At 42.2% G+C, this 26,289-nt stretch overlaps 1 protein-coding gene across 1 annotated transcript in view; it reads left to right on the top strand.

The window, feature by feature from the left end:
* The window catches only part of RFTN2 (raftlin family member 2), a 1,293,449-nt gene that overhangs the window by 442,561 nt on the left and 824,599 nt on the right, over nt 1-26,289 (top strand). The window lies entirely within an intron of this gene.

Here is a 26,289-nt window from a genome sequence, read left to right as displayed (position 1 = left end):
GTCACTCCAGAACAAGTACAAATATGACTCTGTCATTGTTCATGCTGGTGTGAATGACCTGAGACGTACCTCTCTGGACTACATGAAAAGAGACAGGGAAGAGCTCTCTGATCATATAGCCCAGGCTGGTATGACCCTGACCCTGAGTAGCATACTGCCCTCACCAAGAATGATACCTCAGTATAAAGAAAAAATGATCAATTTCAACAATTGGCTAAGCTTCTGGTGTCATTCAAAGGGGATCCAGTGTCTGTCAGCCTAGGACGACATGCTCGACAAGCCGCATTGCTTCGCAAGAAACAGCTTGCACCTGTCACCCCTAGGCTTTCGAATACTGGCCAAGGCTGTTGCTGCCCCCATAGTGCCTTTTTAGGCAAAGCTGAAAAGTCAAACCCACCTCCGTAAACAGCACAATTAACAAAAAACTGAGGGTTATGGTACTCAACGCCAGGAGTTTAAATCTCAAAATGCATGCGCACAAAGCACTCCTCAGTATGGAGAACGTCGACATCAGTGCAGTAACTGAAACCTGGTTCAAGGCTCCAGAGAGCACCCCAGCACTACCGGGCTACAACTCATACCACATGTTTCGGCTACAGAACACGGACCAAAACACAAAAGGAGGGGGTGTATCCATATTCATCAAGGATACCTACACCTCCAGGTTAGTGGCGCAGCATGATACCTCTGAGATCATCCATGTGCAACTAACATCGGGCATATTTGCAATGCAAATTGTGGCCTGTTACAGATCACCCTCCATGACCCAGGACCACCACTCCACCTTTCTGGAGACACTGGAAAACATGAAGGTCCTACCAAACACCCTATTATTGGGCGATTTCAATTACCCTACCATTCACTGGGAAAACCACTCGAGTACAAATTCCCAGGCCCAGCGCTTCCTGGAATTCATCAACTCAAACTCCCTGGATCAGCTGGTAAATTTTCCTACTAGAGGTGAAAACATATTGGACCTGGTCATCACCAGCATGGGCGACAGGTGTTCCACACCAGAGGTCAACCCGTCACTGGTTAGATCAGACCATAAACTAATCACTCTGGATGTCCACACCCCACCACCACCGCAACTAAGGAAACCACAGTAAAAAACTTTTCTAAAGCAAACTTCACCGTACATAAGACAGAGGTGGTAAGTTTCACAGCCCCCACGCTAAAGGATAACGCTTCCCAAGATGCAGAAACCTGTAGAAATGTACTCTATGACCAGCTACAAGGATGCATGGATTGTGCCATCCCTAGCAAAACCAAGACTCACTCCTCTAAGAGAAGGAAACCAATTTGGTGGACCCCTGCAATAAACAGGCTATACAATAGAAGGAGGAAACTAGTTCAGAAAAAAAGCAAATCCCAAGAAGGAAAGACATCCCTGATCAGTACCAGTAAGAAACTGAGGTCCCTCATGAAATCATCCAAGGCCAACTTCGAAAGAAAAATAGCCAAGGATTCAAAAGATAACCACAAAGCCTTCTTTAGCTATGTTAAAAATCTAAGTGGCAACTCGCAGATATGCACTGAACTGGTGCAAAATAGCACAAAATAAACTGAACCTACTGATATTGCCAACATCCTGGCAGATAGATTCAGTGCAAACTTAACCCCCCTCTCACCTCCAAAAGAGCCCACAACAATACTGGAAAAGTGTAGTGTCCCAAAAATTACAGACGCACAGGTGAAAACAGCCCTTTTAAAAGCCAAAAACACAGCGTCAATGGGACCAGATGGTGTCCCAGGCTGCGTCTTGCACGAACTACAGAACGAACTAACCCCCCACCTAAACACGCTGTTCAACCACAGCCTCTCCACAGGCTACGTGCCCATGGAATGGCGCACAGCAACTGTTATTCCTCTATACAAAGGAGGGGCCACAATTGACCCTGGTAACTATCACCCCATAAGCCTGACTAGCCTGGTCTGCAAGGCTATGGAGCGCATCATCATGGAATTCATTAACAAAGACATTGGGAACCTCCAAACACTTGACCCGACTCAGTTCAGCTTTGTTAAGGGCAGATCATGCCTACTAAACCTGGTTGACGTCTTAGAGACAGTCACCAATCCATAGACGAGGGAGAGGTGGCACACACAGCCTACCTTGACCTTGCCAAGGCTTTCGACACCATTCCCCACTTGGGTATTACAGAAAAACTCACCAGACTGAACATAAACCCCTACGTCACGAGATGGGTTGCCAGCTGGCTTACAGACAGAACACACACTGTAAGAATAGCGGGCTCCAGGTCCAACTCTAAACCAGTCACAAGTGGTGTCCCGCAAGGCTCGGTCCTGGGACCCCTACTGTTTGGCATATACTTCTCAGAAGTACAGGCAAACACAGGAGAACTATGGATAACCAAGTTCGCTGATAACTGCAAACTGGGAGCCATAATTGACATTCCGGCTGACATGAACATCCTCCAAAAGGGCCTTACTGAGACGGACACCTGGTGTCAAAGTCATGGCCTCAAGCTAAATGCCAAAAAATGCATAGTCATCCCGTTTGGGAAAAACAAAACACCCACGAATTACCACATAGGTGGCAGCCCCATTAATACAGAAGAGGTAATAAGAGATCTGGGGACCCAGGTAGATAGTAATCTCTCCTTTGACAATCATATTGCCAAAGTAGTTAGGAAATCCTTCTATGTGGCCCATCTAATTACTAAAAGGTTCGCATCTAGAAATAAAGAGGTTATAGTGCCCCTGTACTCGTCACTCGTTAGACCCATCATAGAGTACAATGCCCCTTTTGGGATGTACCTCACAAGACACTTCCAACAGCTGGAAAGACCACAAAAGTACCTCACCAAGAGGATTACTGGTCTCAAACATATGTCCTATGCAGCCCGACTGAAAAAACTCTGGCTGTACTCAGTGGCATATCGCTTACTCAGAGGTGATCTCTGCCTGACTTACAAAGCCATGTCCAACTCAGAATTGATGGACATGTTCCACCTAAAGAAATCCAAGTCACTGCGAGCCACACGCTCTAGTGAGCTAAACCTCGCCACAACAATAAATAGAACATGCTGGAGGGATAGATTCCTGTCACAGAGACTCCCCATGCTTTGGAACAAAATTCCAAATTACATCAGGCAGAGCCCCTCACTAACACTCTTCAAGAGAAACCTTGACTAGTGGATGGGTAACAGAAAATACACCCCTGGGATCACTTCATTGGCTCTGCTTGACAGAGGATCAGTTAATTAATCAATGGGGTGATGAAAGCCGACACACTCTGGCTAGGCTTATAAATGCCCTTGGGCAGATAGTCTAGTACCTACCTATGAACCTATGAAACATTCAGTCTATACACATTGGTTACATTTCAGTCTTTACTTTACCTCAAAACTATTCTCAGAATGCTAAGCAGACTTCAGAGAAGTTTTCCTCTGGTAGATAGCAAGTGTTAGAGGTATGATGGGAAAAAGAGAAGTAACTGGGAACATGTTTTTGGGAATTTAAGGATCTGGCAGGTTTCAAAAGCTCATTACAGAAAATCAAAATCTAAACCAACTGTAACTTAAGTACTGAATATTGTTAAGGAAATAAAATATCTAGAAGTGGGATCTTTAGAAAATGGAAGGATCAAATTAAACAGAAATAAATGGAATTTGCTGTAATAATATGTGCAGAATAGTGTTCCGGTGGAGTGAAATTTAAGGAAAGGCAGGAATTGATCAATTTATGCAATATTTGAGTGAATGAAAATTGTTAAAATGTATACTGCAGGAACGTAATGAAAAAAATGTTAATATGACTTTTCTTTTCTATTAGTGTATATGTACCTATGTTATTTTTAATGTCAAGTTTAAGAAAATATTCCAAAAAACACAACAGAAATGCAGTGATATATATATATATATATATATATATATATATATATATATATATATATATATATATATATGTGTGTGTGTGTGTGTGTATATACATATATATATTATATGTGTGTGTGTGTGTGTGTGTGTGTGTGTGTGTGTGTGTGTGTGTACATGTATATATGTGTATCTATGTATATATAGATATATATATATATATATACATATATATATATATATATATATATATATATATATATAGATATATATATCTTCAGATAAAAACCTCTCTGCATTTTGATAGTAAACAGAATGTTGTGTGTGTGTTATATACATCAACAGTATAATATAACATATATATATATATATATATATATATATATATATTTTTATATATATATATATTATATATATATATATATATATATGTATATATAATATATATATATATATATATATACCCCAGATTGCATTGCACCACATAAAATAAAGGGCAAAACAACACACCAAAAACCATATTTTTTGCAAGCACCTACCACCACCACACTTTGATGTTCTGAAGTGTCCCAGGTTTTTCAACCATATATATGCCCTTCATGCTCCACAAGCATATATAATAGACTAACAACTAACCACCAGCATGGTGCCAGGTGATACTGATATTCCCACCCAAAAGCGGGCCTTTGAAATAGAAGATCTTCGTATCCTACCAGTAAAACTAAGGAAGTCAGGCTTTTCTGATGAGATTTGCAGTTAGTTTTCTAGTTAATTGAACAGTAGAACCTTTAGTATCATATCAAACTCATTAGAAACAAATTCAAGCATTCAAAAAAAAACCAAGATCAGTATGTGGGAGACCGCAACCACAACAGTTTATTATGAATGTCAGTAAAGTACCAAAACAACGTTTTCGTCAGCTTAATTCCATGACTTCTTCAGATACACTGATGAATTTACCAACCCAGTTTATATACTATGCTGTGGTCAATTAAAACCATTATTTAATGAAAATTTAAAGCAATAAAACCTGATGTTCATCGTGTTACCCTGCTGCAGTCATCAGACTTGGGTTATCCTGTCGTCAGGCGGTCCCGCAGTCGGCCGGATTTCCAAAGTCTTGGTCCGACTTCGGTTGCTGTCGCCTCATCCCTGACATCAGTGCGCCAGGGGTATATATATTGCAACCGACGCCATTTTCTTCAGTCTTTCTTGCCGCGCAGTGCCCGAAGCAGAAGCAGTTCGCAAGTGCCGGTCTGCCGACTCCTGAGATTTTCGAATTCGAATTTCAGGCCGAAGTCTTCTATAAAGCTAAGTACCCCATTGGGGAAACTTTTCTTGCCTCAGACCGATGTCAGAAAAAGTTAACAATTGTATTTCTTGTGGGAAGCAAATACCGCATAAGGATTTTCATTCTTATTGCATACCTTGCCTAGGCCCTGATCACGACATCACTTCATGTCGTTTTTGTGCTAGATTTAATAAACTTACTATTAAAAGACAATTTGAATTCGCACGGCACTTTTTTGGCAGAAAATTTAATTATAGCATGCCGTCGGAGATACCTACTACCGGCGTGCACAAAAAGCGCAGGGATAAGGATTGACAGCCCAGGCCTAAGCCCGATTCTGAGGCCTCGGTTGATCCGGTCTCCGGTTCTCCGGTTATCAGTGAGGCTCCGATGCAGCCTCTGACTACCACAGTTCAGGAACCCGAGACCGCTACGGATATTTTGACGGAATGTACTAGGCCAACGCAGCCTTTTACTTCAGGCCCTACCGACAATTTACCTTCCAAGGACGTCGGTGTTTCTGAAACACCATGGCCTTCTGAAGGCGTTTTCAGACCAACGACTCTTACAGTCAAAACGTTTTCCAAGTCGAAAACTCCTTCCAAATCGAAAAAGGCTTCACTTCAGTCTCCTGTTCAAGGCCCTATGCCTAAGAAACAAATGCTCAAGATGGCTGAAGATTTGATTTCTCTTATCAGGGGTTCTCAGCCTCCTCCTGACAAAAGGCCTAGACAAGAGGAAGAATCTGCTTCCTCTGAACAACTTTCTATTTCTTCGGATTCCTCTGAGGACCAAGACTATTCCTTCTCTCCTTATGAAGATTCTGATGTTGAGGACTCTATTCCCTCAGCTTCCCCTCCAGAAGATTGCTCTTTTGGGGAAACTTTACACACTATGAGGGTTCATTTTCACTGGGAAGGTCAGGATTACTCTGATTCCAAGAAAAGGCTCAGAGAGTTTCTTTTACTCCCCCAACACAGACCTCTAGCCATCCCTCCTGTTTTGGACATTATGGACGATGTCTATTTAGAATCCAGTTTCAACCCTGACTCTCTGCCTCCTGCCCCGGCCAAGCCTGACAGATATTACAGAGTTCCTGATTCCCACAAATTTCTTTACAAATGCCCAGTAGCTGACCCAGAGACTATCTCCCAGGGTCCCAAGGGGGCTAAAGCTTCCATGGCTAAAAATCCAGTACCTTCTGAAAGGGATTCAAAAGTACTAGACAGATGGGGAAAAAAAGGTTTACACCTCAGCCACTTTAGTTATGAGAGCTCTAAACTGTCAATTTCATATGCTTAAGTATCAGCAATTTCTGATCTCTCAGTTAAAACAAAAGATAACAACCCTACCTCAACAACCTGAATTGAAAGAAGTACAGGATTTGTTGCACGCCACCGAGCAGGTGGGCAAACATACCTTACAATGTGGGTTTGATTCTTTAGAGGCCTCCTGCAGAGCAGCTGTCACTGGTTCAGTTATACGTAGGCATGCCTGGTTAAAGGAAGAAAGTCTGCGTGATCATGTTAAAGCAAAACTACTAGATGCTCCCTTACAGCAGGATGTTCTTTTTGGTGTTAAAGCAGAAGAAGTTTTAAAGAAAATGGAAGATAAGGCAAAATCAATGCAGACATTCAAAGATTTCCTACAGGTGCAACCCCCTCGCTTCAGCAGAAACTGGCCAACAAAAAATTGGTCCTTTCCAGCCACTGACAGGCCTCAGAGGGGTAAATACAGGCGCCCAATGGGCAGAGGACAACCACAAGCTCAGTATAAATCTCGCCAATGGGGCACTCCAACCCAGAAGGGACGAGGAGACAGGTCTCAACCCACAAGAAGGCAAACTCAATGACTTGCACCTCAGCTGGCCAAACAAAGCTCTTTTGTCAGCCCCCCTGGGGGGAAAACTAGCGCTTTTTGCAGACAACTGGCACATGGTCACAAAGGACAAATGGGTCCTAGACATAATTTTACAAGGATACAGATTCCACTTTCACACCTTGCCAATAAAAAGAGGAATGCCAAACCTGCCACAAAATCAAAGGGCAGAGGCTCAAAAACAAATTACAGCTCTCATGGCCATGACAGCCATTCAAAGGGTACCAACTCAAGAGCAAGGCCAAGGATTTTACTCAAGACTCTTCCTAGTACCCAGAAAAGAAAATGCTTGGAGACCAATTCTGGACCTTTCAATTCTAAACACTTACTTACAAGTTCCCAAATTCAAGATGCTAACACTACAGCAGCTACTTCCCATGTTGGGCAAGGAAGCATGACTGGTAACGTTGGACCTCAAGGAGGCATACCTGCATGTCCCTATCAGACAAAGTTGCAGAAGATACCTCCGTTTCATTGCAGGTTCAACCCATTATCAATTCTCTGCACTGCCCTTTGGCTTATCTACTGCTCCCAGAGTATTCACAAAATGCCTGGCACCAGTAATTGCATACTGCAGACAAAGAGGAATTCAAATATATCCATACCTGGACGACTGCCTCATCCAAGCAGAAAGAAAAGACATTCTCTTACAACATCTGGCTTTTGTAAAGCATCTACTAAATTGTCTGGGGTACACAGTAAATGAAAATAAGTCAAAACTAGTACCCTCACAAAAAATGACATTCCTGGGTGCCAGCTTGGACACAACGGCCCAGAAGGCTTATCTTACACCAGACAAGCAATTACAACTGACTCAATATTTCAAGACAATGGCAACAAAGACCCAATTAACTGCAAGAACAATTCTGCAGGCTTTGGGCTTCATGGCATCTTGCAGTCTGATAATACCATTTGCAAAACTGCATATGAGGAAATTACAATTGTACCTAAAAAGCGTATGGTCTCAACACAGCCACAGCTTGGACACAGTGATATCTCTCATTCCCTGCCTTCAACAGGGATTTCTATGGTGGGCACAGGCATGTCACCTCAACAAGGGTCAGCCTTTCACCTTGCCCCCACCCAGGCAAATTATCACAACAGATGCTTCAGACTATGCCTGGGGGGCACATATGGCAGGTCAGTGCATTCAAGGCCTATGGACTGCAGAACAAAGAAAACTGCACATAAACCAAAAAGAGATGCTAGCTGTACAGAAAGCTCTGACAGCCTTCAAGGATCTACTACAGCCTGGACAACTGGCAATAAAGACGGACAACACCACAGTAATGTGGTACATAATCAAACAAGGGGGGCACACATTCCTACCCTCTTTGCAGGCAAGCAGTAATCTTATGGAACACAGCTCTGGCCTACCAAGTCCAGTTACAAGCTCACTTCCTGCCAGGACAGAAAAACACATTGGCAGACGACCTAAGCAGAAACATCAAAGATCCCCACGAGTGGAAGCTAGACCCACAAATATTTGCAATGATAACTCAAAGATGGGGCCTACCAAATATAGACCTGTTTGCCAGTCCTCAAAACTACTAGCTGACAACATTTTGTACAAGGACATAATGTCCTGGACATTCCACCATCAAGCTTGGAAAGTGGACGCTCTCTCCTTCAGTTGGAAAAACCTGACAGCATATGCCTTTCCTCCATTACCTCTTCTCACAAAGGTTCTTTTGAAGGTCAAAAAAGAGAAACCTCGAATGATTCTCATAGCCCCAGACTGGCCATGCCAGCACTGGTACCCGCTATTGAAGAATATGGCTCACAGCGCACCATGGATATTGCCTCAAATACCTCATTTACTCACGCAACAAGACAAGCAGATTCTACACAGCCAGATCAAAACCTTAAACCCGGCTGCATGGCAAATCAATTAAGCATCCAACCAACCCCTCTTTCACAAGCAGTACTGGATGTTATTCTAGAAGCCAGGAGGCCAAGCACCAGGAAGGCTTACTCGGACAAATGGAAAAGGTTTTCTGCTTGGAACCAAGCTAAAGGCCAAGACACAACTCAGCCTCATATGCCTCATATTCTGCAGTATCTAGCTGAGATGTTGCATAAAGGACTTTCCTTCTCCTCAATTAAAATCCATGCTTCAGCTATTTCAGCTCACTACGACACAAATCCACCTTTATTTTCAAATCCACTTCTAAGGCAGTTCCTCAGAGGGGCAAAAAACATTAGACCACGTAAAAGAGCTCCTACACCAACATGGGACCTCAACTTTGTTCTGGAAAAACTAACGCTTCCTCCCTTTGAACCAGCTTTTTCTGCAGACCTTCAGTTCCTATCTTGGAAGACTGCCCTGCTCCTGGCAATAACTTCTGCTAGGAGAGTTTCAGAATTACAGGCACTTATGGCAGTGGAACCTTTCCTCATTTTTCATCAAGACAGAGTTTCTCTATGAACTAATCCTTCCTTCATGCCTAAGGTGGTTTCCAGTGTAGCTTTAAATCAAACCATCCATCTACCCACTTTCTCCCCCGATCCACAGAACAAAGGTGAGAGACTCCTGCATTCCGTGGACATTCACAGGCAGCTTCGATACTACTTGGATAAAACTAAGGCTTTCAGAAAAAACTGACCAGCTCTTTGTTTCCTATGCTACAGCTTCTCAAGGGAAGGCCATATCCAAGCAAACCATTTCTAAATGGATAGGCCATTGCATACGATTCTGCTATACCCATCATGGGAAACCAGTTCCTCCTACCATTAGATCCCACTCTACTAGGGCAACAGCTACCTCTACAGCCTTTCTCAGGGGGGGTTCCTACCAAGGAAATTTTAAAAGCTGCAACTTGGAGTTCTGTACACACCTTCACCAAACACTATCACTTACCTCTTTATTCTAAGTCTAGGGCAGGTTTCGCCACTGCAGTTCTGTAGGGCCTCATTGCCTCCACTAACCCTCTGTGATGCCTCCACCCTTCCTTAGCTTTGGGACTCAACCCAAGTGTGATGACTGCAGCAGGGTAACACGATGAACATAGTACAGTTTTGTACCTACCATAAATGTAGATGTTCAAGTGTTCACTCTGCTGCAGTCCAGGTTACTCTCCCTCCAACCCCTCTGATCTACTGGCTAAATCTTTGCTATGCCTTACTGATGTATTTGCTTATAGCTGAAGGGTTTTTGTGTTTGTACAGTGTTCTCACCTTTTGGTGCTAATTTGGATCACCTTTTTGAGGGCACCTGACATCTGGGGCAAGAAAAACTGAAGAAAATGGCGTCGGTTGCAATATATGTACCCCTGGCGCACTGATGTCAGAGATGAGGCGACAGCAACCGACGTCGGACCAAGACTTTGGAAATCCGTCCGACTGTGGGACCGCCTGACGACAGGATAACCCAAGTGTGATGACTGCAGCAGGGTGAACACTCGAACATCTACATTTATGGTAGGTACAAAACTGTACTTTTCACTTATCAAGACTGCTAAACAGTTACTGTATAGAATATATATAAAATATATATGTATATAGAAACATAAATGTACATAAAAAGTATATAATGTGCTAAAATATGTTTGTTCTTGGTGTATGAAATGAAATTAATACTGCAAACCACTAAATACATATTCATAAAACCATTTGTTCCAAACAAATTCACAACTTAGCAGCTTTCAATTTTAACAATGGTGCAATAGATATAAAATCGTTCAAGCCAGGTGTTTTATTTGCTTCTAATAGGATTTGCCAATAAGTTTCCCTATGTTCCAATCTAATCTCCCAGGGACCCCTAGGAAGCATTCCCTAGGAAGATGTCCTCCAGGGAACTTTCCTAGAACCCCTAATATTCTCACTGTTCTTTAACAATTTACCCAGGGAATGTACAAAGTCTTAAATACATATTGTATATCAATAGTATTGTCATTACTGAGGGAAATCTTCCATCCAGTTAAATATCTTCACACAAAATTATCTTGCTGACCTCTGGAAAGAACTGCATAATAATAGGCAGACTCTAAACACACAAAAATCAACAGTTATGGTTTTTGGGTCGACATACAGACTAAGCCATTCTGAGTCACTATGTCTGGTTGATCCGTTAAGTCATAACCTTTCCGTACAGTGCTTTAGGATAATACTTGAGAAATGTCTTTTCCTTCCACTCCCATATAGAATTAGAGACTCAGAAAGTACACAACTAAAATGCCCCACCTATTCACCAAAGAAGCTATGCAACCCAATATATAGCCATCAACATATTACTTCTTGGACTGGAATGTGTCCTACCAGGAATCAGTCTTCCTTTTCCACAAAAATAAAATACTACGGTTTGCACATTTAAGTCCACAATGTGAACACTGCTGTACTATCTTACATAACAGTAAATGGCTTCCCATAATCCTTAGTGTTACACTCTTCTTAAACACATTAGCGTTCAGACTTTAAATGACAACTATTGCACTATACTCAAAGATAATTTACATTTTTAAAAATTAAAAATAAAAAAAAAATTACATTTCAGAAACATTACATACTCTCTAAAGAAGCCAAGATAGGACTCTTGTCTATATACCTCCCCTTTACTGTAGCAACAACTAAAATAATTTTCAGAAAAATTGTCCTAGCTACCTGGATCAAACTTTCCTCACATGTCAGAAATGCTGGGAACATAAGTACTTTTAAAAATCTTCTCAAAAAACATTTGTTTAGTGAAAGCAAGTGTGTATTCTTTAGCCCACCAGGGAAGTTCAAATACTTAGCGGAAGTACTCTTCTCCAGCAGTTTATCCAGTATTTCCTTCCTTCCTTTTTGATTATATTGGTACATCAGACTTTTCCAAACAATACTTGCCTTTCTTCATAGGTACTTAGTAGGCTACTGGTCTGTGAGTATCATAAGACGCCTACCTTTACATTCATAGGCTCGTAGGAAGTTACTAGGCTACTGGCCCTGAGGCCCTTATAAACCTAGCCAAGAGTTTAGCCCATGTTTAGACAAGTCAGCACCCCATGCCTCTGTCCACCAGGGACATAGGTAGAATCCCAGGGGTATATTTTCTGTTTCCCATCCAGTTATCCAGGTTGCACTTAAAAAGGGGTAAAGAGGTACTCTGCTTGATGTGGAGAGGGAGTCTATTCCACAGATGGGGGAGTCTCTGGGACACAAATCTCTCCTGCCAACAAGTCCTATTGATGTGACAGACCAGGTTGAGGCCGCGTGTGCGGGTTACTCGAGTGGAGCTTGACTTGCGTATATGCAGCAGTCTCATCACAGCGGGGTCCGAGATCACTTTGTATGCCAGACAGAGGTCACCTCTGAGGAGTCTGTATGAAATTGAGTAGAGTGATAGGGATTTTAACCTATCTGTATATGGTAGATTTTTGAGGCCCTGGATTCTCTTGGTGAGGAACCTTTGTGGTCTCTCCAGCTGCTGCATGTGCTTTGCAAAGTACATGCCGAACAGGGCATTGTACTCAATAATGGGCCTTTTAAGGGAAGAATATAGGGATATTATGACGTTCTTGTCCCTGGATAAGATATCCTTAATTATGATGTGGGCCATGTAGAAAGCTTTCTGTACAATGGAAGTAACACGGTGGTCAAAAGTCAGGTTGCTATCAACCTGGGTGCCCAAATCCCTCACAACTGATTGCATGCTTAGGACGTTGTTATTAATGTGATAATTTGTGGGAACGTTACACTCCCCAAAAGGGATAATGTGCATTTTTTGGTATTCAGATTCAGGCCATGTTTCTGGCACCAGTCATTTGTTTGGATGAGACCCTCTTGTAGAATGTCCACATCACTAGGGGAATTGATGACAGCACCCAGCTTCCAGTCATTTGTAAACATGGCCAGCATAGCCCACTGGTTTTGGCCTGCACCACAGAAAAGTAATACCCAAATAACAGGGCCCCAAGACCAAACCCTGGGGTATGCTAATCGTTACAGGTCTACTGCTTGAGGTGGCTTCTCATATTTTGACTAGGTGGGTTCTATCAGTGAGCCAATTTGCTACCCATCTGGTAACATACAGATTGATGCCTAGTTGAGAAAGTTTATCTATTGTGCCCAAGTGGGGAATAGTGTTGAAGGCTTTAGCCAGGTCAATGTAGATGGTGTGTACCGTCTTCCCCTCGTCCATGGCTTTGGTGACTGTCTCAAAGAAGTTGACCAAATTTAACAGACATGACCTCCCACCATATTATTTAGCCCTTATATTCTGCCAGGGGTGGCTCGTGATACTGAGCTGCTGTGCTGCTGCCCTCAGCTAAAAAAAAAAGGGGGGGGGGATGTGCTAACTCAGAAAGTCAACAATTATTTTTAAATTAAAGATAGTAGTTGACTTTCTTTTGTATTTCAGGTCCTCAGAACTCCACAAACACATGGAGTTCTGAGGACATCCAAAACAAAAAAAATGACCTTCTTAAATTACCAGGCTGTTTTGAAAACAGTACAGCATTAGGCTTCCTGATCATCGATTAAGTTTGATTGGCCTGTCAGCATTCGGCAAGTTGCTTAATGAGCAATTCACTGAACTGCTGCATGATGCAGCAGGGTGTCCTTCCTATTGGCTCAGGCTGCCTCAGGTGACTGAGGCAGCCTGAGCCAAGAAAAAGGAAGTAATTATCATGGAAGAGGATGCATGAGTCCTGGAAAATAATTTTTTTTTAAATTTATTTTAAAGTATTTATTTCTGGAAATATGTATGCTTCTACTGAGATGTGGGAAAAAGGTAAGTACGTAAAGTGTATGTGTGTGTGTGCGTGTGCATGCATGTGCATGCGTGTGTGTGTGAGAGAGAGAGCACACATGAACAAACTACTGAAGAGATCACTGGGGGGATTATTAATTTTGATGCTAATACAGTGCTTCTGCGGACATGTACAAACTCCTGAAGGGGTTGTTGGGGAAAATGTTTAATTTTGGTGCTTGTGCAGACATGGACAATCTATTGAATGGATCGTTGGGGGAAATTATTAATTTTGGTGTCAGTCCAGTGTTTCTGCATACATGGATATACTACTGAAGAGATTACTGGAGGAAATATTTAATTTTGGTGTCATTGAAATGCGTGTGCACACATGGACAATCTAATGAAGGAATCGACAGGAAAATGGTGTCATTTACTGCTTGTGCATACATGGTTAAACTGCTTAAAGAATCCATGTGTAAGTAATTGATGGTCACATCTGTGTATGGGGGTGGTGTTAAGTAAATCACTTTGTCTAATTGCTGCTATTTTATTTTATTACATTTGATTTCTGAGGTATATTCAAAGTTGGGTTTAATTGTTGGATGCAGGACTTCTCTTCTGGCTTTGCAGAAGTAATGTACATATTTTTTTTCACTTACGCTGACAGTCAAACATTAGCATTGCAGTCAAGAAGTAGCTGTCTGTGGTTATTTGGGCCAGATGTGTGTGTGTGTGTGTGTGTGTGTGTGTGTGTGTGTGTGTGTGTGTGTGTGTGTGTGTGCGTGTGTGCGTGTGTGTGTGTGTGATAGCAACTGATAATTCACAAAGTGTTGCAATTAATAGTGTTGCCATATAACAGTGCTTGGTTCTCCTGTTGAGTTTCTGGCTGTTCATTCCGTCTATGTGAAGTCCTTTTCTCTTTGTGAATTTTACCCAAGTACTTTGGTTTCTTATCCCAGACTCTCTGCAGTACACTATATGCCTCTGGCCATCTGTTCTTTCACTTTTCATCCCAATGTATTTGATTTTGAAAGTGAATGACAACATCTGTTTGGTCATCGGTATCGGGTGCTGACTTGTCAGAACATGGACTAAATTGTTGGCTAGGCTTGTAAGGGCCTCAGGGCCGATAGGCTTGTAACTTCCTATAATCCTATAATATGAGAGTGGTACACAGAAAATAACTATCTTTTTGAAGGAGTAGGAAGGCAGGCAGTATTCACAGAAAGACTGAGTATATTTCCTTCCTCGTGATTTTTTTGTTCAGGCCATCATCATTGAAAAAAAAAAAAAGGAAAAAAAAAATCTAAAGTGTCTAAGATGTACCTTAGTGCATCTCCAACTTTTTGACTTTTGGGGTCCTGACGGATACTCATCTTAATTTAGTTACTTCCTCCAGATTTGAAGTTGCAGTGGAGTTTAGTCAGTTAGAGAGTGTTAAAAGTATGGTGGGGGAGGAGATAGCAAGTGAGACGAAGTATGAAAAAGCAAGGAAGTAGTAATTTTTCTGGAGTGTGGGGCTCCAGGATGAGTGAAAACAAGGAGAGAAGTGCAAGAGTTCTGTGGAGACTAGTGGGTAACAGGGGGATCCATGGAGTGTTGATGGCAGCTAGACATCTAAGGTATATACAGTAAATAAACAGGCTCTAATGAATGGGTTTCTATTGAAGCAGCCTGTGGATGAAAGTGAATGACCACATCTGTTTGATCATCAGTAATGGTTATTGACCTGCTGTAATACAGCCCTGCCCTTCTGTGTTTGGCCCAATCCATTCAATACCTTCCTGCAAGTCCCTCCCACCCCTCACCCCCACTTTGAAGATGCCAGCTGCCACCGTGTTCTGCATATGAACAACCCAGCGACAGACCAAATAAGGATATGTAGGGGCATTACATGTTTCCCCTATCCATGAGGGACAAGGGTGCTAAGTCAGGGGTGAATTTGTGGTTACCTTTCCATTTTTCCAAACTGCATTTGAGTAGAGCAACAGAAGTACTTTGCTTTATGTGGACTGGAAGGCAATTCCATAAAAGTGGTATCCTGTGTGATACCTTTTCCTCCAACGTGTGCTATTCATTTTGCAAAAGAGATAGACATCACTTGAGCTGGTATTTATGACACCATTGGACTTGCAAATGTGTATTAGGTCTGCCAGAATAGGGTCTGTTGAAGCTCTATATGCAAGGCAAATGTGAAAACATTGTCATTTTAGTTGGGACAAGTGTTTGGACAGGTACAAACTGAAAGAAGTATTACACTCAAGGATTGGTCTAATGAGTGCTGAGTATAGTGGAACAATTACATCCCTGGATCTGGACACAATACCTTTAATAATAAGCCATGCAATAAAAAAGGAATTCCTTAAACTGTGGATAAGTGGTGATCAAAAGATAGTTAATTCTTAAAACAAGTTCCCAGATCCTTAAGTACAGGATCTATTTTCGAGGGGGGGATTGTTATCACTGTGATAGTAACAAGGGGAGTTGTGCTTGCTGAACAGTACTACTATACACTTTTTAGCATTTAGATTTTGTCCATGGTTTTGACACCAGCTATTTGTTTGTGACAGGCCCTCTTTTTTTTAAACAAGAAACATCTTTATTAAATTATCACATATTACATAGGCAATCTTACATTTATATAAATTAATAATTTAATTATAAATAATAAATTTACAAAACTGGTAGACTGGATGAGATGTTGCTTCAGTTAAAGTTGTTTACTAGGAAGATTAATTTCAATTTACTGTTTCAGGTAAATGATCAAGGAGAGGTTCATTTAGATAATGTATGCAGAAAACCCAGTACCTTTAACCCACCACTACAACCGGTGATTCAGTTGTTTGAGAATTTATGTGAGTTGGATATTAGAAAACTTTTTAGGTCCCAGAATAATTGATGTTATGTTGTCTGATCTAGCCTTCATTCTTGCTGGTTCGGAGCCGAAACTCGGCTCCGACTTGGCCTTATACTAAAGCTTGAGAGCTTCTACTGGCTCGAGGCTGAGTCCTATACCATGGTGCTTAGTGGCTGTTCCCCAGATCTCGTTTGCCGCTTGAAGCTTCGGGATTGTCTTCACTGGCTCAGGCTTGTAAAATTTTATATTTTATATCTTTATACTAGTTACCTCCTAATTATCATCTACTATTACTTACTAGTTGTATCGTAATAGCCTTGTGCTATTTTTTCACTCTCTAACCTTGTATTTTTATCTTTGCAGCCGTTTTTTTCTTTGGGCCTTGTTGTCTCCTCAAGAATCCATTTAAGTTAGAGGATTCTTGTCTCTTCTCTTCCTTCTTTCCCCTCTTAGGAGTCACTGTTTAAGTTAGAGGCGTCTCCTGTGGTGGAGGAGATAGTAATTTAACTTAGAGACTTCTCCTCCTCCCTTTCCTCCTCTGTTTTTATATATATATAAAATATATATATATATATATATATATATATATATATATATATATATATATTTCATATTTTCCTGTTTTTTGCTATCTTTCTCTTTCCATAAAAATATATGTTTTTTCTAACATATATAGAGAGTGTTTTTTTCCTTATAGCTAGTCATGTCTTAGGAACCAGCTAAGGAACACAAAAGCAGGATTTAAAAAGTGCGATTCCTGCACTCAAAAAATGTCCATTACTCTCGGACACACTAGTTGTGTGTATTGTCTGGGACCACTCCATCTCCAAGATTCCTACTCCATCTGCCATAGTTTTAGCGCCAGGGTCTTGCAAGAGAGGAGGAATAAGCTTATATTAAGAGGCTTATTGAACGTGGACAGAGGAAGTCAGACAAAAAAAATCGGATACGACTAAAAAGAATGCTTCATCGGCTCCGGTGTCTGAGCCGACAAGCAGCACCAAACTTGATACTTCCTTAGCTCCGAATGTTGTTGGGCCCGAAAAACATGGTTCTCCCTCGGTTCCATCTGTTTTATCGGAACCGTTGCGGAGCCGGAAAAGCATTTGGTTACCATCCTTGGAGCCTGTTCGCTCAGTGCCGGTATCTCTTTTACTACAGTCAGTGGCAGGTAGCCAAAAGTCTTCCAGTCATTCCTCTAGTTCCTCCAGGCTATCAGATGATGACTTGGAGCATGTAGTGAAGAGGTTGCTTCGGACCCGGGCCCTAGCAGAAATTGTCTCGAGCCCAGCCCATTGGATCGTGGAGCCGACAACTGTACCCCCAACTACTCCGATTCCTCCACCAACTCGAACGAGTTTGGAGCCAGAGAGTATGGAAGTCCTTGTGCTGGAACCACCGGAGCCAGTAATCACTACTGATATCTCGGCTCTGACGTCTGCTCCGGTTTCATCGATGCTTTCGTCCATCAAGGGACCTGGGGGCCCGACACTCCCTGGTCGGCTCCGGGGGGAAGAGTCGAGTCGGACCCTTGTCAGAACCGGCTCTCCCACTCGGCGCCTTGGCTCAGGTGAGTTTGGCTCTCACATCTGCCTCAGAGCCACCCTCCTTGGTGTCGTGGACATCTCCCAGCCTCTGGGCCGGAGTCTCTTTCGGCCCAGGACCATGGTGCCTTCAAGGTGATGTGGAGTGTGCTCTCCACTGAGTCTGCTCCACTTTTGGCTCCAGCCTCTCTTCCCCCTAAGGGACCAGTGTCCACCTCTTCATTACCCCTCCATCACCCACAGAGTAGAGAGCCAGTGCCCCAGGAAGCCACAATGGGTGGATCCTCCTCTTCCGATACCTCCCCAGAGCATCCCCATGAGGAGGTCCCTTGGAAGAGACAGTGTAAGAGGAAGCACATAGAATCCCCTGAGTCTGTCACTTCTGATACAGAATTGGAGGATTCAGAAGGGTCTCTACAGTCACCCTCTGAGGATGTCTCCTTTTCAGACATCCTGGAGATCCTTAAGCAGAGGGGTGGCTAGAAGTCCGTTTCCCCTTCTGAAGATGAGTCAGTATACCCAGAGGCATTTGACTCTCACCTCTTGGGTATCTCCACCCTTTGACCCACTCCTGGGTTTTGTAAGTCGAAAGATGTGGGACTGTCCGGACTCAGTGGACCCCGTTCCGCGGAGGCCTAATAAATTCATTAAGGTCCCGGAAGATAGGCAGTATTTAACAAAAGGGGTTCCTGTAGATGCAATGGTGGTGGCAGCAGCCACAAAGGAGTTAGCTGAAACTTCTGTATCTGTCCATCCACCGAACAAGGATTCTTGTACGATGGACAGATACGGGAAGCATATGTTCTCCTCAGTGGCCTTTACCTTGCTGTTGCTGAATTATTTGTCGCATTTCACGTGACTTCAGATGGATCTCCTAAAAGAGCTAGGAGATACCCTGTAAGGTGCTACAGCCCAGGACTTATCTGATAAGGTTAATTCCCAGCTTGCAACCTTAACCTCCATATCCAACTTCTCCATGCACCTCATATCTTATGCAGCCGATGGAGCGAGCAGTACAGCAGGCACAGGAATAGCTCTTCATAGACATTCCTGGATGCATCTTTGTGAGTTTGCTAAACCCTTCCAGTCTTCCTTTATTGACACTCCCTTTGATGGCTCGTCATTGTTCGGGCCGAAAGTGAAAGAAACTCTCACCAGGAACCAACAAGATGGTAAGACTCTGTCTGCCATTGGAGTCCGTTTTTCCACCCCCTACCAGACCTTATCGTAAAGGTCAAAAGAGCAGAAAAATGTGTTTCCATAAGTCCAAGGGAACCTTATCTGACACTTGTGGTGATCCTTCCCCCAGGGGCAGAGAGGGAAATAACGGAAGACACCGTACATGCGGCAGAGGGGGGTCCGCATAACCAGGGCGACAGAGATACGTTCTCTGGTAGGCCCTTCCAGCACTCCTGAAAGGAGGCCCGCCTTTCCACCTCTGGAGGCAGTCGGGGGGAGACTATCGCTGTACCCAGAAGCCTGGTTGAATTTGACTCAAGACAAATGGGTACAGTCCATTATATCCAGAGGATACAACATTCCCTTTCAATGTCCACCTCATCCGCCAGAGTTTATCCCAGACATTCCACCCAGTCGAAGGGATCAAGCAACACTAGAAATCTGAACGTTGCTAGAAAAAAAGAGTCATCCAAGAAGTCTTTGCAGACCAACTAGGATCCGGAATTTACTCAAGGTTCTTTTTAGTTCTAAAAAAGACAGGGGACTGGAGACCCATATTGGATCTCAGCAGACTAAAAGAGTCGGTGTAAAAGTCAAAGTTGTGGATGGTAACACTGCAGTCTATACTCCTGTTTCTGGGAAAAGACAATTGGATGTGCTCGTTAGATCTTCAGGACGCATACTACTACATAAAGATGGACAGGTGCGCAAGAAGATTTCTACGATTCAGGCTAGGAGCCAGTCATTATCAGTTCAGAGCTCTGCCCTTTGGACTCACCACAGTCCCCAGGGTGTTTACCAAATGCATGGCAGTAGTCACGGCTCATCTGAGACATCAGGGATTCCATGTGTTTCCATACTTAAGACAACCGGCTCCTAACCGCCACCACCAAGCAGCTAATAATCAAAGCAAGAGACTACACCATCCATCCCTTCTGAAAGCTAGGCATTACTATAAATGGATAAAAATCTGCCTTGTTGCCATCACAGTGTATTACATTCACTGGTGTAGATTTAAATATAAATGACATGTTGGCAAAACTACCTCAAGAAAGGATCCACACATTACGCAGTCAAGTGATTATCTTACTCAATGAGAACAGAGTACAGGCAAGATTTGTCCTCAAAGTCCTAGGCTCTATGGCAGCGACGATAACACTACTTCCCATGGCCCAACTTCACATGTGAATATTGCAGTGGCTACTCTTCACCCAATGGTCCATGCAGGAGTTACCCATGTCTCACGAGATCCTCATAACACACTCCTGCAAGAAGGACCTACTTTGATGGGTTCAGTCCACTCAGGTAACAATAGGCAGACCGTTTGTACTTCCCCAACCTATCGCTACAGTAACCACAGACGCGTCCCAGATAGGGTGGGGGGACATTATCTGGGACAGACGGTCCAAGGGGTTTGGAAAGATCACAAGTACCATTTGCATGTCAATGTTCTAGAGATTAGGGCAGTGCTTCTAGTGTTGCAAGCATTTCAGGACTCTCTTCCCACGGGGACTATTGCAATTCAGACAGACAATATATTGGTGGTATGGTACATCAACAAACAGGGGGGAACCAGATCCTACCCCCTATGTCGAGAGGCCCAGAGAGTTTAGCATTGGGCGATATCTTCTCAATGCATCCCAGGGAAATCCAGCGTTATAGCAGACAGGCTAAGCAGAGCGATTTTCATGCCTCATGAGTGGTCCCTCAATCAGGAAGTTGCGAATCAAATTTTTCGCAAATGGGGCCAGCCTTGCTGTGACCTTTTTGCTACTCCCTTCAATACCAAATGCAGCAACTACTTTGCCCTAATCTCCCCTCCGGGAGAGTCACCGAGGGATGCACTGGTTCACGATTGGCCCCTGGGACTTCTTTATGCCTTTCCCCCCTTTCCCTTGATTCCAAAGGTTATCCAGAAAGCAAAGTTGTTGAGTCGCAGGTTAATTCTCATTGCACCATACTGGCCTCATCAGATTTGGTTCCCCTTTCTTTAGCCCTACTTTCAGGAGAACCCATGGATCCTGGACCCAGTGCCGGATCTTCTGACACATCAGTCAGGAACACTCCATCCTGCCCTCCACACCCTCAAACTGGCAGCTTGGCTGCTCCACTTCTGATCTTAGCCAGGCTTCCGGAATTGTCCCCTGCAGTTCATCACCTTCTAGTCTACTCACACAAGCAGACGACTAGGAAACTCTATGCAAGCAAATGGAAGAGGTTTTCTTATTGGGCTAACAAAAAACATAGATCCCTTTACAGCATCTATACCTGCAATTCTGGAATTTTTAACAGAAACCTTTAATCAAGGAGCAGCAGCAGCCACTATCTGAGTTCAATCAGCAGCAGCCACTATTTGAGTTCAATTAGCTGCTATTTCTAATTATCATGTGGGAGAATCGGGATCTAGTCTAATGTCCCATAGACTGTGCAAAGCTTTCCTCAAGGGTACATTTCTGTTAAGACCACCCTTCAGAGAACCTCCTCCTCCTTGGGACCTCAGTCTAGTATTATCATCTTTGATCCTGCCTCCTTTCGAACCAGCATCATCTTGTTCATTTAAATTTTTATCTTGGAAAACACTCTTCCTGACAGCAATTACGTCAGCCAGGAGAGTATCAGAGTTGCAAGCCTTGTCTATCCGTCCACCTTATTTGATCTTCCACAAAGATAGAGTTTCCCTCAGAACAAATCCTTCCTTCTTACCGAAAGTTTGTTCTCAAGCGAATTTAAACCACATTGTAGAACTACCAGTGTTTTTTCCTAACTATGGCAACAAGGCAGAGTATAAACTCAACCAACTGGATGTGCATAGACAGTTGTGTTTTTACTTGCATAGGACCAAAGAATTCAGAAAGTCAGACCAATTGTTTGCCTCCTGTTCAGAAAATAAAAAAGGTTTGGCAATCTCAAAAGTTACCTTGTCCAAATGGCTTACTGAGACCGTCACATATGTCTGTGATTCCCACAATAAAGAACCACCAGGTAAAATCAAAGGGCATTCAACTGTAACGGTATCTACCTCCATTGCCTTTCAGTCCAAACTTCCATTAAATTCAATTTGTGCTGCTGCTACATGGGTTAACCCTCATATCTTTATTACTCATTACAAAGTTGATGTGGCCTCCCGGAACAGGGCATCCTTTGGTTCCACTGTCCTGAAGAGTTTATTCCATTGAGCCACCCAAAAAGAAGGTGCTGGGGACTCTGTCCCAACCAGCAAGAATGAAGGCAAGATCGGACAACATAACATAAAGATGTTATATACTCACCATAATGTTCCATGTTTGTTGTCCAGTATCTCACCTTCAGTCTTGCGTCCCTCCCAGCCATCCCCCTCCTGGAGGATCTAGAGGAAATTTCTCAGAAATTGCCAGATAAGGTTTGATTCCCTACTTGCCATTTCTTGCTAATTTTATGATAATATGTTTTCAGATATTATTCTTTGGATATTGAATGTATCATTGGAACCTTTCTCCCTCAAATGAGATCTGGGGAACAGCCGCTAAGCACCATGGGATAGGACTCAGCCTCGAGCCAGTAGAAGCTCCAAAGCTTTAGTATAAGGCCAAGTTGGAGCCAAGTTTCGGCTCCAAACCAACAAGACTGTAGGTGTAGGTACTGGACTACAAACATGGAATGTTATGGTGAGTACATAACTTCTTTTTTTTTGTAATCTTAGCAAGGATGACGAAACATTGCTTATGACTATCAGAAGTAATCCAAGGGTGAGGGTCATGAAACCAGATAAGGGTGGGGGCCTTGTGGTAATGAATACTGATGATTACGTCAACAAGATGTCAACTTTGCTTTATTCAGAGACCAGTGAGTGAATTTATCCTAGATCTAAAATATTTTGGGAGAAATGTGACTCTAAGACATCTCTTTGGCAATATAAACAATGAGGAATCTCAAATTATAATTGGATATAGGAAACCAAGTATGTTTGTCCCTGTATGTCATCCGGCTGTAGATGCCTTTGTGCGATTATGTGAAAATGAAGTGGCTGAATATAGACAGCAAAAGGGAAGTAAACATTTCCACAACTTAACTCTAAATGAGAAGAGAGCACTATCTGAACTACAGAATATGAAGGACATCATGATTAAAAAAGCTGACAAAGGAGGGGCAGTTATAGTTATGGATATGTCGTTCTATGATACCAAGATGAAGGAGATGCTAGCTGACATAGCCACCTACAGGAGGATTGATAAAAGAGAATTGAACACCATTATACATAGTGTACAATACATGCTTTATGACAAGCTGATGAACAGATCGATAAGCAAAGAGCTGTTTGATTTTTTTAAAGTATGTCATCCTACTATACCTAGCATCAATGGAATACCTAAGGTGTATAAGAATCTACATGACCCTGTGATGTGACCAGTCGTTTCAGGAAAAGGATGGATAACTGAGCCCCTTTCTATTTTTATAGAAGGGGAGTTAAAGAAATTGCTACCTCATGCACCTGCAGTGATCAAGGACTCAGCGGAGTTCTTAAATAGACTTTACAAGAAACTGCAACAGATGAATACTTGTAAGAATTTATTATTGGTAACTATGGATGTGAACAGTTTGTTCACGTCCATACCCAATGATTTGGGGATCGAAGCGATCAGAGACTTTGGTGTGAAGCACAAAGCAACCAATGACATCCATTTATTATGTAGTCTCTTGGAATTGGTCTTATATAACAATGTGTTTCTGTATGGTAGTACTTGCTACTGGCAGAAGACGGGGGTAGCGGTGGGAACTCCATGTGCAAATAGTTATGCCAATCTGGTCCTGGCAAGATGGGAAGAGCTATGGAAAGTGGATATTAATAACAAATGGAACAGAAACATAGTTTTCTATAATCGATTTGTGGATGATGTCTTTCTCTTATGGGATGGCGATTTAACCTCCTTGGAACATTTTGTACAGTTTTTGACCAACACAACTTCATTTTTGAAGTTTGAAGTGACATCTTCTAGTACAGAGATGGGATTCTTGGATGTTAAGTTAATGTTAGATGACACAGGAAGTATCAATACTAGAATGTATAGGAAACCTGTATGGCGCAATCATTTACTACACAATACTAGCATGCATCCCAGGCATGTTCTTGACAACATAGTGACTAACCAACTAACTTGAGTGTCCAAGCTCAGAACGAGGGATGAAGATTATAGGGAGGACATTAAACTTACCAATGACTTTAATAAGAAAGGATACAAAGTCAAGAGACACAGACCAATGAAGCAACTACCTTGGAACTATGCTCTCAGAGGGGAAGACACTATTTTTCTGACCAAGGTGAAACAGTTAAAATGAAGCAAAAGGAGGTAAAGTCCAATCTGAGATGCCAGTTGATATATAGTTAGAGAAATTGTTGGAGATCAACCCAGCTTTTCTTTTAAGAAAAGGAAAAACTTAAAAAGACTATTATGTAATAAACAGAAACTGAAGCTATTTCTGAAGACAGGAGTTTTCAGATGAACAGGAGAGCTGGTGCATTCAGATGTGGAAGTTGCAAGGCATGCTCTCATATAAGCATCTCAAGTACTTTTACACATCCCCTGACAAAGAGGAACTATAAGTTTGAAGGATTTGCAAACTGTTGGAGTAAGAACATTATCTATGTGGCAACCGGCAGTCATTGCAAGGCATACTACATAGGGAAAAGTAATCAAATGCTCAAGGAACATATCCTAAAGCACTTATCTGACATAAGAAAAAAGTTACCAGCAATGCACTTTATATGCATGACAGTCATTCTTTCAAGTTCATGGCACTAACTAGGCTTCATGAAACACCAAGAGGTGGGGATTTAGTAAACCAAACAGAAATTGAAGAGAAGAAGTGGATAATGAATTTGCAATCAGATCAGTCATCAGGTCTGAAGGCATTTGTTCCTTTAAAACCTGCACTAAAAGGGAAAGCTCTTCAGCACTCAAAATTATATAATTAAAAGGGTGTGTATTCTGCTATGGTTACTAAATGCATCTAAGTGAGTGAACACTAGGAAATGAAGGTATTTAAGAGGAAATTTCACTGGCAAACATTTAAGATTTGAAAAAGGTACTATACCGAAAGCACTTATCCAGTTTATGAGCCGGTGTGTTTATTTTATATTTTATCATTGTATATTTTAATTAAAGTTTTAAAGTTTCAAGTGTTTTTAAGTGGAATTGGTGGCAGAACCATTTGTTTTTGGAGTTATTCAGAGACTTATGAAGAAGTGTCTGTTAACCAGGTGAATGTAGCTTACAGGTGAATTGACATGTTGCTACTTGATCTGCTAACCAACAGGCAAATAGATGAAAGGGAACATCACTTTTTATCTGTTTCATACCCAAGGACCCCCACCATATTCGGTATTCCAAAGATTCATAAAAATATTGACAATCGCCCATTACGTCCGATAGTTGAAGCTAAGGCATCAAAAATTTTTCCATTAGCAAAATATGTTGATTTTGATGTGAGGGAATTGGTTCAGAAGCAACCTTTTATTTTAAAACATTCCTGGGATTTTTTATCCATGGTGACCAATGACTTTTATGACGAAACTTGATTTTTGTAACCATAGACATCAAGGACCTGTTTTCGGTGATTCCTCACGAAACAGGTCTTGATTGTTTTTTTGTTTTTTGAGTCAATTTTCTGACATCAACCAAATGCGTTCCTTAACTCTTAGATCTTTGATGGAAAGTATTTTGGAAAACAACTACAATCTGAAGTAGTTAACTTCATTTGTGCATCAACCTATGGGTCTTCGGATCCATATCGGATCCGAGCCGGCAGTTTCCAACAGCATAGATCCGAGCTCCAAGCTCCTCCCCTACCCATAATCCCCTGCCAACTCTACCTGACCCCAGTTCTAGTTTGCCGCGGTTTCATTCAGCAGCTCGATCACTGAGTTCCAGGCTTTAGTGTTTTTTGTGAGAAAATTTTACTGGTTTTCTCTCCTTTTTACTGTAATTTTTAGTGTGCGTGTGTTGTGTACAGGTTCCTCATTAGTTTTTAACCAGTCTGTTAATCTTCTTGATAGTTTT

This window comes from Protopterus annectens, chromosome 2.part0 (assembly GCF_019279795.1).
Source record: "Protopterus annectens isolate FY-2018-M chromosome 2.part0, PAN1.0, whole genome shotgun sequence".
Lineage (NCBI taxonomy): Eukaryota > Metazoa > Chordata > Ceratodontiformes > Protopteridae > Protopterus > Protopterus annectens.
This window is presented reverse-complemented; position numbering and strand designations above follow the sequence as displayed.